Genomic DNA, 19,681 nt, shown 5'->3' on the forward strand with positions numbered 1-19,681 from the left:
TCCATCTGCTTCTCATCCTCCATTTGCATCACTGCCAACATACAATCAGGCCTTGTCACTCCAATTGTTCGAACACCAATGGGTACATCTTCCCTTCCATCGTAAATGTACAGCTGCTTCAAATGTGGAACAATCATAGCATCGAATTGTTTCATGAATTCCATTCCCAGCACAGCCTCATAGTCATCAATCCGCACTATAGTGAAGTCGACTTTCCTGGTCCACTCAACTAGTGTTGTGTCCACTTTTTCAACTACACCAAGAACATTATCAGGAAACGAATTGACTTTCTTCATCTGTGCCTTCACCGGTACAAATTTCAGCCCAATTATTCTCGCAGTATCTTCAGCCATGAAGTTGTGAGAGGCCCCACTATCCACCATAGTGAGTATATCAGCGTCTCCAACCTTCATCCGAACATACTCCAACTTGTTCCTCTTAGGATCCCTCTGAGAGACCACCTCTGTAGCAGCAGCAGCACCAAATATTTGCATCATCGCCACAGAAGCTTCTTCATTCTTCGCATTAGATTGTGCAATCTCAGCCACTTTCAGTTTAGAAGGACAATTCTTCACCGAATGTGGTCCAACACATATCCAACACTTCAAGGCTTTCTTTGTCTTTGTATTATCATCCGATTTCAAAGCATCATCCTTCTTCTTATCTTTCGGCTTATCGTACTTCTTATTCGTATCATCAGAAGTCTCATCATAATGCCCCACCAACCTGTCAATAGGAGCAAAAGCTTCCTCAAGTGTTCTAATTCTCTGCCACTTCACTTCATTGCGTGCCCAAGGCTTCAACCCAATAATAAAGTTGAACACCTTGTCTCTCTCTACCATGTCAGGAAGTTCCAGAACCGCACTTGAAAACTCCCAATGATATGTCTGAAGGTTCCCGGTTTGCTTTATGAACTTAATTTTCATCCTTGCTTCCCACGTTTCATCCTAAGGATTGAAATGGGTCTGCAAAGATTTCTTCATCTTGTCCCATGAAGTAATGTCACCAGCACTGCCATTGGCAATCTGATCCATCTGACTTCACCACCACATATTAGCATCCTTTGTCAAGAACTGAGCAGCCACTTTCACTCTTGTCTCATCATCAGATAGACCCAATCGTTCCAAGTATTGCTCCATGTCCCATAGAAAGTTGCCAAGAGTCATTGTATTCCTTGTACCATCGTAAGATTCTAGTTCCTTGACTTTCACATGAGGCACCCCTCCACCTGAGTTATGCCTCATGGCCTTCTTCAACACCGCGATCTCATCTCTGGCTTCGTCAAGAGATTTTCGCAAGCCCACGATCTCTACAAGACCTTGGTCTCTCGCCTCTTCAACCTCCTTGACCCTTACTTCAAGTTGTGTACACATAAGATTAGTGTACTTGTGTTGATTCCAGAGTTCCTCGAGCTCTTCCCTCATCTTCGAATTGGCCTCTTGATCCCTGTCAACTAATTCCATCTTCTTAGTCCAGTAAGTCTCTAAGTCCTCCATCTTCTCCAACACTTTTTCAATGAATGCCATAGTAGCATCCTTCGCACCGTGACTAGACCCAGCCTGAGATTCAGCTGCCATTGCTAACAACTTCCTTCTTCTTTGAGATCTAGTTTTGACCATCCAACAGCTTCACCAAGATGCTTGCAACCTGAACCAGCTCTTGTTCCACTTGTATGTGAAATATCTTCCTTCACCTGCAAGTACCTGCTTCACTATCACCAACTGTCAAGCTTCTTCAACCCTGAATCAACTTCAATCACCAGCTCCAACCTAGATCTGATACTAACTGATGTGCCCCCAGGCCGGCGGTAGTCGTTCAACCACACTTGGGGAGGTGCGGCACCACCGAACACTTTCTTTTCACCCATACTTATGTTCGTGGACTACACCTAACCACTTATTCCTACTCAGTTTGTGTTCCGCAACCAAGTATTATTAATGTTTCCTTTATACCAATGAACACCCATGCACATTCATTAACATCAAAAATTATACATGAAGAACACAATTGCACAGTATAAAGGGAGGGGCAACTCCCTGAACAATGATTCTACCCAAATAATAGATATTATACAATCTTCAACGTTTAAAGCTTTTACAAGTATACTTGGGAAACACCAAGTTTCATACTTAGCCAAATTTACAATCTTCAGCAAACTCGGTTGCCCAACTCATCGGTGCCTCTGTGCAGTCGCCGCACGACTCACCAAGCCTTTGTTCACCTTGTCGCACGATCGTGTTGTTTGCCCAGCTTGGGCGCGCCTCCAAGTTGCCACACATAGGCGCCTCTGCACGAGACACTCCTCCGTTCACAATCTCAACACTTCACCAAGTCACCATGCACACTTGCACGACGGGTGGGCGCTCACCCGAGTCACCGAAGAACTCATGCCAAGTTATCGCACAAACCAGGCGCGACACCCGTGCACGCCTTCCTCAATCGGCAGGCGACCCTGCCCACGCCCTTCACCCAAAACCAAGACAAGCGGTTCACCTTCGTGTGGCCTTGCCCATGAACGGGCGCATCACCCAAATCTGCTCCTTTCTCCTTAGCTGCGTCCACACTCTTGTTCTACGCCTTCTTCACATGTTTGAGCGATGAGTGATGGATGATGGTTCAAATGACTCCAACGCATCACTTGTTTATACAGGTGGCAGGGCGAGTTAGCCTACCCGACCGACTCATCCTCCACGCCTTACACACCCACACTTCATCACATTTTACCCCGTCAGCTTTGTGTCCAAGTATGGTCAGCCCGTGGGTGTTTCATTACACTCCCACGCCTATATAACATCTTGCCCAACTCTTATGTCTTCGCATTATGCCATAACTCCATCGCACCTCAAGCCGGAATGTTGTTCGTTCAAGCCTCCAATCGCGCGCACTTCCATTCGGTCGCAGTCGCACTTCGGGCGGAGCTGCAGGTCCTTACAGCAAGTCTTCTGATCTTGCTTTCTTTAATTCCGATAGTGTGATGGATTCCAATTGATTCTCTAATGGTACTTACATGGTTTTTTCATTTTTGTGAATACTAGTGTTAAAAATCTTGTAAGGCCTCAATAATATTGAATGGCCACTCGTCTTTATCGTTAGTTCAAGGCTCGACTTTGAACCATGTGATTAAAAAAAAAAAAAAATCTTCATTACTATCAAATATAAAATAGGAAGAGTTTTATAAATTTATTAAACAATAGGATTTTAATTTTTAGTTCTCATGAGATAAATGTCATCTTATGCTATTCATTTTTCTCTATCATGCAAAAAACAATCTCAAATTCATATATTTATGTCAATAGGTGTTTCTTTTGAATTAGTGTCTCTCTCGTCTTAGTCTAAATTTTTCCTCAGCTTTTGACATCTGGCACATAATTTAATTACTCTCAGCTTCACATCTGACTCCCACACATTATTCTCTGAGTCTCTCCAAAACTACATCACTACATTTTAGGTTAGTACTCCCAGTGCCATAGTCTAAATGACCTACTTCCATGATCCACAATGAACGATTTTGTTTTCGTCCCAGATCAAATTTCATCAGCAACCCTCAGTTATGTATTTTTCTTTATCAGTTCATCATCTTGTGATTCAAGGAGACGGAGACCAGAGAAGGGGTTTTGTGTTTAGTATAACAAAGTCGTCGTGTTTAGAATCTCACAGACAACCTAGGGAGAACAAAGAAGGAGGTCGTGTTCAGTGTAGCAAATACAGTGGAGGTGTGATGTTGATACTTTTGTTATCTCAGTTTTTGGTTTCTGTAGTAATGTTAGGGAAAATGTGATTATCTTTTAACTGTTGTAGCTTAATTCTATTTTTGGTTTGTGTTTACATTTTCCCTTACGTTTTAAATTTGATTTACCAGTTGTATAAACTCATCAGTTGGTCAATATCAATCAATCCACTGCTCCCTTGTTCTTCCACGCTTCTTCCTTGACTTATTGCAACATATTGATAAGAGAATTGCATGTCCTCGCACAAACAACAATCATAGTTTTAATGCAGGTACCTCTCTTTAACAGTTCTCAAGGCACATGGCTTTGAACTTCTCCCCTAACCAATGACATGGGAAGTTGTACTATTATATTGCTTATTGACAATTGCTTTGGCAACTCTTTTATCAATTTACCATTTTTCTACTCAGATATGTTGAATGAGGCCAAAGTTCTTCAAAACCTTTGAAACTTTCATGAAATTTGGTCTTCTCAGAGGCATTTTCCCCATGGAGAATCTAAAGGCTCTCAGACAACAAAGTTGAGGATCTTTAGGGCCATCCTCTGCATCAGAATCAACATTTTTTCTGAGTCTCTGAAGTTTTGCAAGGCCTTTTCTGAGTCCCTTGATTGGAGCCTCTGTCTCTTGGCAAGGTGCATCATTATATTCTTCCCATAATTGATCCATTTCTTCATCATTCAAGGAACTTTCTGTAGAAGTCAAAGACTGGCTTTCTAAAGAACTACTTGTTGATTTCCCACTTAAGATGTCCACATAGTTCAGGTGTTCAGGAATTTTCATTGAAGGTGAAAGCTGGTTGTAAAATTTACTTGAACCCATTTCCTGATCCTCTAAATGTTTATCTGTAAGTGTTCCCTTCCAGAGGTTGCTCTGCTCTTCATAGAGCTTACAAGCAAGTGTTTTCTTCCAGTCTTTTTCTTTCTTGACTCACTGGTTTTTCTGAGCTACAAATAGGCCCATGTTATTATGGTCCTCTTCCCAGAGCCTATCCATGGTAGGAAACTCCTCTTCTGAGTCACCAAATGGGAAGCTCCTGCATGAATTGAATACACATTGTTCAAGACCATGAAGTACATGAGATGAGTCTGCTTCATTGCCACTATCAACCACTCTATTATTTTTCTCTGAAACCTGTGACAAGTCTGGCAGCTTTGCAACATATAATTCTTCACTACTGCCAATAGGGGTCTCAAATACATTAGCCTGAACATCACCCACATCACAAGCATGTTTATCCAGCTAATCAATATGTTCTTCAGAGTCCTCAAAGTTTGACATCTAAGAAAAATCATGATTTCCCATACTTTCACACTTGGCAGTTAATGGCAATTCCCCTGTATTTTTGGCCTCAAAACAGAGTGACTCAAGGCCAATTAATGCACACTCTCTTGAAGTCTTGGCTTCTTGTTCATCACCAGATTCTCCATCCCCTGTTGTTCCAATGCTTGAATTCACTATGTCTTCTTCATATTGTCTCAGTGTAGTCTCCATGAATGCTTCAACAATGGCCTCTAATGCATATGGGACACCGAACTCCACCTTACCACCAAGCTCAACAACTAGTCTGTCCATCAACACTTTTACCTTATTCACTACAATGCTTTAGCATGGATTCAAAGTATCATCCTCTACCATTGCAATTACAATGATCCCACACTCCTCAAAACCAACCCCAAGCTCCTCTGCTTCATTTCCTACTGAGAAAAACCCACATACATCATGCAATCAACCTCTATGACATTTGGTGGGTTGTTTAATCCTCCTATCATCTTTAGCCTTCAAACCCAAGATCCCACTAGCTTCCCTAAATCTCTTCCATTGCAAATCCCCCTCGACTCTAATTCTCCCAAGTTGAGGACCAAGGTTGAATATTACCAACACCAATAAGAAAGTAGAGACTAACAGGAGGGGAAAGAAACATATCGTTTTAAGAAACTAGAGAGTAAAGAAAACGAAATATTCCAAGAATCTTCCATGTTAAGCCCAACATCTCACAATACAACTCTTTCATTTGCTCTGCTTCCAACTTGGCATTCATTGTCACAATTGATTTCTCCATTAATGCATTCCCATGAGCTTCCTGGACGCCAATCTGAGCAAATTCAAGAACCCATTCACAATACTCTCATGAAAAACAAGGCACAATTAATGGACTACACAATCAAGTATTTTGACTTCTCCGTTTTCCCAATTGGCAAATGTTGCATATTTACATATATCTTCTCACATCTCTTGTTATGCGTAGCCAAAAATAAATTTCTTTCAAAATGCATGGGTTTTGTCCCTTCTGAAATGATCATTCAATCCTCCATGATATGATTCCCAAATTCTAGATTAAATTGTCACTAATGGAACCTCTTGGAACACTTTTTTTTTTGAATAAAAATGCTTCTTGAAAAAATAATCCATGTAGGATGTTTGATCTCCCATCAATGATTCCTTGCATGCTCTCCTTGCCTCTTAAAACCGTTATCGTGTTCATACAATTTTTTTATAACTTCAAAGCTAACTACCTTTGTTGACATAGTTTCCAACAAATTAATTCGTTTACTCATTGCATCAACTATAATGTTTCAATTGTTTTATTTGTCTTCCCCTAGAAGAATCAATTTGCATATATCCAACCCACCTCACATGCATTTGATGGCACATTCAAAAAATAAACTCATGTTGCTTCCTACCCATTAGATATCTTATTATTTCACCCTTGAGAGAAACCCCTACGCATCATAACTTGTGAATCGATGTTTATTTGCAAATTTCTTCTTCGTGTATTTTATTGCAGCAACTAACTTATGATCTCATCCAACTTGACATTTTCTACACTTGTAGCTACACTGATGGTAAGTATTAGATTCTTCCAAGAATCTAAAATACCATAGTGCATGTTATGCGTAGCTTATTTTCATTTGTCAATGATTTCCTTCAGATAAATAAACAAAGCGTGGAAAACCCTAGTGTGATTTATAACACTATCATCACCTTCCATCTTCAGAGCATACAACTTCTATAGAAATATCAAATTCATGAGTGATTTAGCCTTGTACAATGAACAAGCTTATCCCAAAGATTTTTTGTTGTAGTTTCCCTAGACACATAATTAACACATAATCAGGATTAAGACTAGGATTAAGACTAGTCAAGGAAATGGCCTTATCATGTATCTAATTCCCATGTTTCTTCCATGATGAATGATCTTATCAGAATGCCCATGCTCATGAAATACTAGCAAGTGTTTAGTACCTGCATTTTTCTACATTAATGCAACTGTGTAGCATGAGTATTAAGTATTGGAGTCCCAAAGGGGTGTAAGGTGTATTGGATATTAATACTTCCGACTCAGTGGGACAATTAAGGTGGAAATTTGTACTCTTGGATGTTTTTTCTTTGTTTTTGTTTCTTCCTGGGAATGTTTAGCATTTACTTTGCTTCTTCCTAAGGCTTCCTACTCAATAGTACATTTAAAGTGGAACTTTTAGAGTCGTAGACACAATTCGAAAATGCATAAAATGACCGTATCCAACTCATTCACACACAACCCATAGAGAAGGGAATGAGCTTGAGTAGAAGGTATATATATCCCAAGTTCAGTTTGAGAATGTGGACTATGGACCCATATACATTGATGTCGTCTTGAAGGAATGTAAGGACATTTATGCTACCATAAACTTTCCCTTAAGCCTATGTGGGATACACAAGAAGAGGTGCTTTTGTAACGGTATAAATAAATCAAAGATGCACACAGTGGGCATATATAACTTTTATTCACTGGCAATTTGTATGCTTTGTCATCTTGATGTTGCAAGATTGAAAATGTTGATTGATTCTAAGGGACATTGAATCCCTAATCCTAATAACTACATTAACTATATGTTTTTTATTCCTTTTTATCTTTCTAATGCATAAAATGATAGGGTATGCATATAAATCTCATTTTCACTCCTCCAAATGGATTGCGATTAAGGGCTTATGAAAAAACTGTGGTTGTGTTGGAACATGGTCCAACAGTGAATCAATGGGAATTTACCTCAATTGGCCTAGGTTTGATTCCAAATGTTTCAACATTTCAACCTCTCTCATTGATAATCCCAGAAGTGGGTTTTGTTTAACATATATATCATGAGTTGTTGGTTTTAATGGTCTAGCATTAAATCAATGGGAATTTCCCTCAATTGGGCAAGGTTGGTTGAAAATTAGCGAGAAAAGTGATTCCTTGATTTGTGCTTTAATTCAAGGAGTCAAAGTTGAGTTTTTTTAAGTTTCTACATACACAATGGACTATGAAATTGATAGGGAGAACCAATAAACCATAAATTAAGGGGTATATCATTATATTTATTAGAGATTTTAAGTGCATATTTTTTAATCAAAATTTTTTATATCCATAAAAAATAGTTAATGAATTAAAAAATGAAATTCGTACTAACAAAATGAATCATATAACATCAATTGTCACCTCTAAAACTTACACTTAATAACGAATTTTTTTTAGTAAGATCACCCATGTGTTAATATATTTTAATTTTAGTGTGCTTAGTGCTCTTATATTCAGAAAAGGGTGGATGGTTGATATAGGAAGTTAAGACTTATGTGTCCATGTTTGAAATTGCATATGCATGATAAAGGGTGTTAGAAACTATATTGTTGATCTACCTGCTTATATAGTTGGGGCATTTCTTGCATAGCATATTGAGCAAGTCATTTTATAAAATTAAATTTACAATTCCAATTCATGATTCCCTTACATACATTATCATTTTATGTTTAAATATATTTTCCAATGCATTAAAATTAATTACAGGTATTTCCATCACGAAAAAATGATTGTATTGTGCTAATAACATGAAGCTAGCCAAGCCCCAAGTGTTAGCTCAGTTGGTCGAGTTCCTGTTGCTAAGTACCTTGCCAGTTGGGAGGTCATGAGGTCAAATCTCCTTGACGCCCTTGGGGTTATGCCCTTCTCGTTTGGCTAGCAGGTAGACCCCTTCGGGCTTATCTGCCTGGATTTTTCCCATGGATGTAGCGACCACATAGTGTCCATGAAACACCCTTAGAAAAAAAACATGAAGCCAACCTTAACTAAGAATGCCATTCCTTTGATACTAAATGGTTCCACTGAGATTCAACCACTACTCCAAATAATCGACATCGGATCTGTTACGTCATCAAAAACTACATCCTCACACTTCCACATTACTCTCTTTGATGGAACACATCAACATAAGACTCTGCTACTATCAGAGTGCACAAGTTGAATTTGAAGATATCCAAGTCGGCTCAATCATTCTTCTTAAAAAAGTAGCTTGCATGACACTTCAATACTCTTCGTAAGGCCCAATATTTGTCTACACCATATTCCATTTTTTTGTATGTTACACTCTTCTTGCATTATGCAAAAAATCAAATGGACTCTACATTAATCTCCTTTTTTTTCATTTACACAAGGTCCATCCGAGTTATTGAACTTGAGGTTGTGAGGCATAAATCAACGTTGACCAAAGACTCATTAACATTACTACATGAAAAGGCATGCATGTCCCAATCCTCCTCTTCATCAGCATAGATTTTTACCTCTTTAGTAACTCCAACGAATACATCCACAACTACAACTATCTCATTCAAGGCACTCAATCCCTACCGAAAGTATTGGTCAATCCAAGGTAGATCATCTACATAGACAACATTGAATACTTAAAACAACGTGCATCGCTCGAGAAAATTCTTTGGATTTGACCTCGTTGATCGTGATAAAGATGAAATCCACCTTTCCACATTTGCTAAATTGGTTGAATCTCTTTATAATCTAATCCAAGTTGGGAGGTTATACATTGTTTCGAATGACACAGTTAAAGAAACAAACCGAAACTACAACCACCTAAAGAACAAATGGGAGATTTACTTGTTTGTTGCATCCACTGTCAAACCATATTTGGTAGATGATCCAACCTTTCCTTATCAATGCTTTCATTTCAGAACTATTGCTGAAATCAAGTCTGCAAGCTCAAATACTAATGTAGATGTTATTGGTGTTGTTAGATCCACCTCACATGCCTCAAAAATTTGATGCAGAGATGGAACTGGAATACTAAGGAAATCACTTACATTAAAGGACAATTCAAGTTTTACAACTGATGTAACACTATGGGGAGATCATTTTGACTCTTCAGGATAGAACCTTGCTGCATTGTTCTCTTCTCACAAACCCGCCAATCCTTGCAATCAAAGGGGGTCGTGTATATGAATTCAATGGAATCACCATAGGGATAGTCTCCACTAGCACTCTTGTCATAAATCCAAACATTGAAGAAACTCAACAACTCCATACATGGTTCTGTGAAACATGCTATAACTCTTCCTCTCCATATTTGAGTAGAAACTACAGTGTTGCTTCCAAATGAGCCCTACTACAAAATATGCTTCATGAAATTAATTGCATGCAAGTCTCTGAGAAAGCAATATGGCATTGGCATTGGAATTGGCATTTGCTACATTCTAACAATCTTTGGCATTGTACAAAGTGTAATGATGACTTCCCAGAATGTGACTATCATTACGAACTTAAAATTGAGTTACATAACCACACAGGGCATCTACAAAACATCACAACTTTCAATTACATAGAAAATGAGCTCATGGGCATCCCAGAAAAATATGTGTTCCTTATTTCTATCAAAGCAGTTGATCTCCATGAAATTTGTGGACAGATTTTAGGTCGTCGCTTCCTACTAACACTTTCCATCAAAATAGACTCCTTCAATGGTGTTGAGCACTTACAAACAATACTAGTTAATCCAAAAGAAATTCAATATGAGTCTGTATGCAAGGAGGTCCTCAAGGAAATTCATGCAATGTCCATTGCACAATGACCTGTTATTCACCACCTTTGAACTTGCTTCATGGTTGCAAGGAACTCTACTGTTTTGTACATGAAGTATCATCTCTATATAGATCATTGTTCAATACACTTTCTTTGACAATACTCTTTTTCAATAATTCCAACATATGTATGTTTACCCCTTCACAATCTACATAATGTACATATCAACATTTGTAGGATCTTCAATACATATTTTTTTCCCTTTGTCATTTACATGTCTATAAACTAAATGTTTTCTTGTTTATCTATTTATGCAATCGTTCAATGACGTTCAAATAAGAAAAAACTAGAAATTTGCTTATCTTACTATATTTCTATCATTGTTTGATGTTATAGTAATGTGTATTTTGACAACACTCTTGTTCAATAATTCCAACATATGTATGCTTACCCCTTCAAAATTTACATAACCTATATATCAACATCTATGTCAATGTCAATTGAATCTTACTTCATTGTTTATATGTCTATAAAATTAATTTTTATCTGTTTACCTATTCATGCTATCATTTTATGATGTTCAAATAAAAAACTAGAATTCTAAAAATTGTAATACATTTTATATGCATAATAACTCAATTTTGATTCATTCTAAATTTCTTATGTCTCCATCTAATGTTAAATGATTTTCTACTTGCTTAGATATTCCATGCAACAATGAAAATGTAGATAAAAACACATGAAGGCGTATTATTTATGCAAAAAACAAAGATACAATAAATGCATGTCGATGAATTCTTTATAGAGACCCCAAAAAACCTATTTCCTCTACTACATCCCTTCCCACATCAAGTGCTCTCCCAGTTCTAAAACCAATTCACCTAACCCCCGCCCCCTTAATGATGAACACGTTGCTTTCGACAAAGGATAAATAAACTTTCTACCATGCATGTTTGCACAATATGAAAATAACCATACCCAGGTATGAAAACAAGGCTTTTACATGACAACCTTTCTTGCTTTCGTTGTGCATCATCTAAAATTACTAATCATTTTTCTCATCTTAACAACATGGACCCCGGTGAACAACCGTATGTTCTTAAAAAATTAACACAAGTTGAGGAAATGCTCATTGCACGTTTGAACCCCATTCTAAAAGTCACTCATGCTCGTGGTGGTCAATACAAATATAGCACCCATACAATCATCTTCCCCCAAGACATCACTGATATTGCCAAATACTTACCTCAGATGGTTTCTGAATTGGACATCCTCATTGTCAAAAGGTATGCTCCTTCTGAAAATGCTTATGAATTATTTGTTTTCAAGTCATGTGTACTTGCAACACCTAAATACAAACTAAATCATGATCCCTAATACAAGGATGTCCAACTCAGTCCATCTGCAATTTATGCTTTACTAGATCAACCTACAGATATTTATTCTCTTTTTCATAATGTAACAACCTCCTCTTTTGATCCCCATCAAACCATAGTTGATTCTACTTATGATCTTGATGTTGTGTTAAGTCCATTAGATATCCAAACTTCTTCTTTTGTTCCAATTCTCCCAAATTCATGTCCTGAACTTGAGCACATTGTGCTTATTTTCACTCGATCAATCCAAATTCAACAAGCTCGATTGACTGGACTAGAATCTCTCTATCCCCAACGAATGAATACAACACTGAGGGACTCTTTGCTAAGGAATTCCCCACCCTCTTTCCTACAGGAATTTCCATGATCACACAACCAAGAATTACAAAAGTTGAAATGCATGAATATGATTTACACTTGTTGCACTACCATGATAATCGATTCAACCAACACCCAAGATTTCACTACTACCTATATAACATTCTAATATGCCACCATAGCCAAGGAAATGCAAATTTTTTTGTGAAGAAACACATTTAGAACAACTTGTCAACAACTATTTCAGATCTTCGACAATGTCTTCCTGACTTCCCAGATTCTGAATTTCCTAAACAAGTCATGCATTTCGGTTCAAGTTTATGAGGAACACACTCTTTCTAGAACAAGTGACTATGTGAACTAACTGACATGACCACGCAGATAGGAAGCTCGACATTGTTGTTCACTCTCAATGCAACTGATACCAAATGCCATGATTTTCACATGATCATGCCTACTAATGTTCCTTCAAGTTTGAACAATCAGTACCAATGGAGAATTCAAAACATAACTAAAAACCCACATTTAACAACACAATATATGCATTTCATATTTACAATTTTCCTCGAAGAAGTCCTACAAAAAGGCCTTCACATATTTGATTAACGGTGTAGGTATTTTTTTTTCATACCATTCTTCTTTCCATTGATATATAAATTGGAATTTTGTATGATTCAATTTTTGACTTTCATATTTTATTCAGAGACAATGGAAACATAAAGGATCTGCACACATACACGGCTTCATTTGGTTGCAAGATGCACCAAATATGGACAATCTTGATTGGAAAAATTGTAGGTTTTAACCCTGTATAAAAATTACCTGCATACGAATTCTAAAACATAGAAAATAAACAATGCGAGAGCATAACACATAAAACACATATACACAGAGATTTCCCCTAGATCCCAAAACCGGGACTACTAGCTTGATTTTTCATTATATTCCTTTCAATGTTACAATACATATTTATACATGTCGAAGCATCCAATGCCATGGATCGAAAACCATTGTGTCCAAAACCATGGAACAAAAACCATCATATCCAAAACCATGTGTGAAAATCATGCACAAAACCATAGGTAGGTCCGCCCAACCTAATATAGGGTCCAAAAAAAAAAAATTCCATGGTGCTGCCCTGGGCCCCATAGAGTGGAGTTACCTACACCCCTCAAACCCCCTGTGACCCCGTCACTACGCAATCGACACAACGAAGGGGGGGTTCTGCCTTGCCTCTAACCCCTCGGTTAACTACGTGGGCTAGTCGTGGAAAGAATATAACACAACCCAACATTCTCCCACTTGTTGTTTGCTTTCCACAGGGGGCCACAAGAGAGCTTAGTCATTTATCTAGCCCTACAACGCCCATTGTTTCTCTACACCAAGAGAACTTCTCAGAGCTCATAGATTTTGTCAATGCATCTCTAGTATTCTTCAAGGTGTCCACCTCTACCAGCAACTCCTTTTTGTCTTCTATCATATCCCTCACAAAGTGATACTGAACATCAATGTGTTTTGTCTTTGAATTATATGCAGGGTTCTTTGCCAAGAAAATTGCACTTTGGTTGTCACAGTCTATCCTTATAGCTCCTTGTATTAACCCCATACTTGAACACAATCTCTGCAAACAAATTGCTTCCTTGCTTGCATGAGTGGCTGCCATGTATTATGTGTCTATAGTTGATAGTGCCACTACAGATTGTTTCTTACTCATTCAACTAACTGCACCTCCAAATGGGTTAAACACATACCCACCTGTAGATCTTCTCTGATCCATATCTCCAACCCAATCTACATCAACAAATCCACGAATATCCAACACTCTGTCCAATCCTTGTCTTCCTTGGTAGCATAAACCATAATCACTAGTGCCAGGCAAATACTTGAAAACTCACTTCGCTGTTGTCCAGTGCTCCTTCCCTGGTTTTGATATAAATCTTCTCAATACTCCCACTGCATGTGCAATGTCTAGTCTAGTACATACCATTGCATACATCAAGCTACCAACTGCACTTGCATATGGAACATGGGACATGTCCTCTTCCTCTTCTTGTGTCTTGGGACATTGTTCAGCAGATAACTTCACACCTACAGGAATAAGAACCTTCACCGGTTTACTATCTTGCATATTAAACCTTCGCAATATTGTCTCGACATACTTCCTGCTTCCTCTTTGTCTGATCTCTTTTAATTTCCATGCCCAAAATATGGTTTGCAACACCAAAATCTTTGATGTCGAATTTGGAGGACAAATGGGTCTTCAAATCTTGGATAATTTCTTTCTCATTTCCAACCAGCGACATATCATCCACATACAAGACCAGATAAATAACATGGTCACCAATTAATTTAAAATACACACAATGATCTGCTTTTCTTCTGGTGGAGCCAAGTCCCCATATAAATTGATCAAATTTCTGATACCACATCCTTGGTATTTGTTTTAACCCATATAGAGACTTCTTTAACTTGCATACCGATTCTTTCTTACCCTTCACCACAAAGCCTTCAGGTTGCTTCATGTAGATCTCCTCTTCCAGATCCCCATGAAGAAATGTTGTCTTCACATCCATCTGTTCTACCTCAAAACCAAAATCAGTAGCAACAGATAAAAGTAATCTAATAGAAGTTACCTTGGCAATAGGAGAAAAAATATCACCAAAATCAATTCCTGACACCTGGGAATAACCTTTTGCTAGCAACCGAGCGTTGTATTTCTCCACCTTTCCCTCTACATTTTTCTTCTTCTTGAACACCCATTTTCTGCCAATGGGTTTCCTTCCAGCTGGAAACTCCACCAGATCCCAAGCCTCATTTTTGTGCAAATATGCCATTTCATCAACCATGGCCTCTTTCCATAGTTTTCCATCCTTTGAATCTACTGCTTCCTTCACAGTTCTGGGATCATCATCAGTAATAGATAAAGAAAAATTTGAACAGAAAGCAGATGGACTATACCTTTCTAGTTGCCTTCTTTCTCGAACTGATCTTCTTACACCCCGAGTTTGTGGCTCTTCATCTTCTGATTCCTCCTCTTTTGTAGAGTCTGATTCTTCCTCCTTTAGCTCAAACTCTACCTTCTCAAGTTCCTTTGGTTGGACTTCACGTTTAATAACATCTTTCACCTCTCTGAACACCAATTCTGGGCTATACACAACCTTCCTTGTTGTTGGGTTCCAAAGCTTATAACCCTTTAAACCATCCTTATACCCAATAAAGATGCACTTTTCAGATTTACTATCCAACTTGGTTCGTTTCTCCTTTGGAACATGTACATATGTATCACATCCAAATACCCTCAAATGTGAAAGAGAGGGTTTCTTACCAGTCCATACCTCTTGTGGAGTCTTATCCTCCAACGCTGATGAAGGTGATTTCTTGACCAGGTAACATGATGTCTCCACCGCCTCTACCCAGAATTCCTATCCTAACCCAGCACCACTGAGCATGCTTCTTGTCCTTTCCATCAACGTCTTGTTCATTCTTTCTGCAACTCCATTTTGCTGAGGTGTGTATGGAGTAGTCTTCTACCATGATATACCACACTTCTTACATAATTCTTCAAATTCCTTACTGCAAAAATCTCCACCATTATCTATCCTCAGCACCTTTATCTTCTTCTCTGTCTGGTTTTCCACTAGAGCCTTAAACCTGTCAAAGACTTCAGATTTCTTCTTAAGGAAATATATCCATGTATTCCTTGAGAAATCATCTATAAATGATATATAGTACACAAACTTACCCAGTGATGGAACCTTCACAGGTCCAAACACATAATTGTGCACAAGTTCTAATATCTCTTTCGCCCTCTTAACACCATAGGGGAAACTCACCCGATTCTACTTCCCATATACACAATTTTCACAGAAATCAAAATCTAGAGAGCTATTACTCATACCTTCTACCATACCTTTACCATGAAGCATTTGAATGCCCTTCTCTCCAATATATCCAGGCCTTTGATGCAACAACATGGTCTTCTCTCTAGAGACCACTAGATTTTCTGCTCCACTTTTAGGAACCACAGAGTTCTTGCACCCATCAACAACAATGCTACCTTGTAGCTTGTATAGAGTTCCAATCCAAACTCCCCGCATCAATACCAATGCTCCCCAAACCATCTTGCAAGTATCCTTCTCGAACATTGTTTTTACACCTGCATCATCCAGCTTGCTTACAAAAATCAAATTTCTGGCCAATGCAAGAATATGCAGAACACCTGGAAGTGTTCTAACCCTTCCACCTTGTAACTTCAACTTTACTTTTCTGTGACCAACGATTCTAGGCTTCATATCATCCCCTAAGAAGACATCACCACCATCGTATTTCTCATACTCGCAGAACTACTCTCCATGGGGAGTGAAGTGAAAGGATGCACTTGAGTCAATCAACCATGCCTCATGATCTACATGTGTACTTGAAGAAGCCAAGTACACATCCCCACCTTCATTTGAGGTGGTTTTCACCTCTGCAGAAGGAGCATCATCAGATCCCTTTCCTTTATTAAGAGCTTTAGATTTACAGTCCCTTTTGTAGTGCCCTTCCTTTCCACATTTCCAACACACCACCTTTATAGGTTTTCCTGGAGATTTAGATATCCCTTTAGATCTAGTTCTCCCACTCGATGATTTATTTTTGTTTTTGTTATGGGACCGTCCTTGTATAGACAAGGCATCACCATTCTGGCTCTCCATATTTTTCCGTCTCATCTCCTCCATCAACAAGGATGAGACTATTTCATCAAACTGCAAGGCAGTTGTATTGCTACCTATTACAATAACCAGACTATCGCACTAATTTGGTAGAGAACACCACAAACTGATGCACTTATCTTCATCTGAAATTTTAATATCAACATATAATAACTGACTTACCACTGTATTAAATGCGTTCAGATGCTCTGTCACCGAGTCTTTGTCTTTCATCCTTTGGTTATATAGATTTTTCTGCAGGAAAAATTTATTCACTAGAGACTTAGATTGGTACAAAGTCCCTAACTTGTCCCACAAAGCCTTCGTCGTAGCTTCCCCTGATACATTCAGCAATACTTAATCTGAGACACACAATCGTATTGTTCTCTTTACCTTCCGATCCAACTTCTTCCATTCTTCATCTAACACTCCAGTCGGTTTAGTACTTGGATCTATCGCGATCCACTGATCTTTATCCACCAACAGATCCTCCATCTTGATTTTCCACAACTCAAAACTCTGACCATCAAATATCTCGATCCCTATCTTTCCATTGCTCGCCATCTTCTTTCACCACCAAAATTGATCTTGCAGATATCCTATTGAACAAAGTCTACCAAAGGCCCGAGCGAAACCCCTCAGCAGCAAAGGCGTCCCTTGAAGCCAAAACAACTCTGATACCAAATGCAGGTTTTAACCCTATATAGAAATTACCTGCATACAAATTCTAAAACAGAGAAAATAAACAATGCGAGAGCATAACACATAAAACACATATAAACAAAGATTTTCCCCTGGATCCCAAAACCGGGACCACTAGCTTGATTTTTCATTATATTCATTTCAATGTTACAATACATATTTATACATTCCGAAGCATCCAATACCATGGATCGAAAACCATCGCGTCCAAAACCATGTGCAAAAATCATGCACAAAACCATAGGTAGGTCTGCCCAACCTAATATAGGGTCCAAAAACAAAATTTTCTGGGGTGCTACCCCATACCCCATAGAGTGGGGTTACCTGCACCCCTCAAACCCCTTGTGACCCCCCCACTACGCAATCGACACAACGAAGGGGGGTTTCCACCCCCCCTCTATCCCCCGGTTAACTACGTGGGCTAGTCGTGAAAAGAATATAACACAACCCAACAACAATGAAGAGGAATTTTTTGATGTTAATAACTATTTTGATCACTACTAAACTTCCTGGAATCTTACGCTACACCAATCAACAATTCACAACCCATGCCTTCTTGACACAACATCAATCTTCACATCAACTCATTCTGATGACAATGAAGAGCTTGTTAATTGTGTTCAACATCACACAAAGTGTCATGAATCTTCCCGACTTCGCAAAAAAGACAATGTTATTAGTTGTCGATATGGAGTGTTGTGGGAGTTAAACTCCACATCTTCAATGTTCATTGACAATAAAGGTCGAGAAACCTACACCCTTTCTCGCAATGATGATAGACTGAATATCCACAATTTCGATCTACTTTCTATCTAGAGAGAAAATGTTGATTGTTAACACCTATTCTATCATGCCATGTTGTGTTAAGCTATATTTCAAAATATGTAGCAAAAGAAGAAACAAGATCAAAGAGCTACTGGCAAATGTCATCACGTCTCTCGCAAAATGCCACTTCAGAAGCACCTATTGTTATTTTCATCTGGAAACTCCTTACAAAAACCATTGTAGATAGAGACATTGGGGCACAATAAATATGCCATATGTTACAAAAACTACCCCTCTCTTTGAAGTTGTACATTTGTTTCTTTGAATGCTAACATAATTGTTTTCAGACGGTTTCTCAAGAATATGAGAATCCCATTTTGACACCAACCTTTATCCTTGCATACATGAATAGACATGTTTCATTGGAATCATTTACCCTGCTTGAAGTTGCACGCTCTTGTTAATTTTATGCTCGTCGAAAGAAAAACCAATGGAAACACATATTCCCTCTAATGGTTGTACATGTCTTGCCATGATACATTGTCATCCCTTCCCCTAATGATCCTTTTTGTGCCATGTTTTGTTGGAGTGAACTATTATTGTATTTCCCTTTCTGCACACTCACCAATGATATTGGTCCTACTGATGAGGAAATAATTACACACTAGGAACAAAAGAAATGGACATATACACCATGTCATGTTCATCGAGAAATAGAAAACCCACTGTTACACAGTAATTTGTCACCATCCCTGTTACTCCTCTTGTCGTACCTTGGAGGACACATCCTGAGAGTTATAAGAAGTGACAAAGGCTAAAAACACTTGCATTATGTTCCCCTGAGTATGTACTCCATGTTCCCTAAAGACACCTTCTGCAGATCATCCCTAAAAAGTGCTATTTTTCCATTGGCGCAAGTCCACAGTATTCTACCCGCGCCAATGGTGGAGATCCTCAAAAGAGGGCGCGAACATTGGCGCTCTGTCTTAGAGCAACAGTCGCGCCAACCAAATTTAGTTGTGCTTTTTGCCTTAATGCACGTCCGGCTGTTGTTTCCTTCATTACATGGAGCTTTCCTGAGGATAAAAAATCAGTCTTTTGTCGAGCTTTATCCATCTTTATGGCTTTTGCTAAATCCGCGAAAGGTGTCCCGGTTCATCGCATCCTCCTCCCTTCTTCATCTATATAAGCTTGTCATTATGCATTGGACAAGAGATATAGATAGAGTGTTGGTGTTAGTGTTATGCTAGTGATTTGGTAATTGAGTTATAGTAGTGATGATT

At 38.5% G+C, this 19,681-nt stretch overlaps 1 pseudogene; it reads left to right on the plus strand.

Moving 5' to 3' along the window:
* Window positions 1-11,617: 11,617 nt before the first annotated feature.
* Window positions 11,618-19,681, plus strand: part of LOC149163049 (uncharacterized) — a 49,597-nt pseudogene continuing 41,533 nt past the window's right edge.

The sequence above is a fragment of the Pinus tabuliformis genome, chromosome 5_2, assembly GCF_031772625.1.
Source record: "Pinus tabuliformis cultivar Carrire ecotype Pingquan chromosome 5_2, CPIR1, whole genome shotgun sequence".
Lineage (NCBI taxonomy): Eukaryota > Viridiplantae > Streptophyta > Pinopsida > Pinales > Pinaceae > Pinus > Pinus tabuliformis.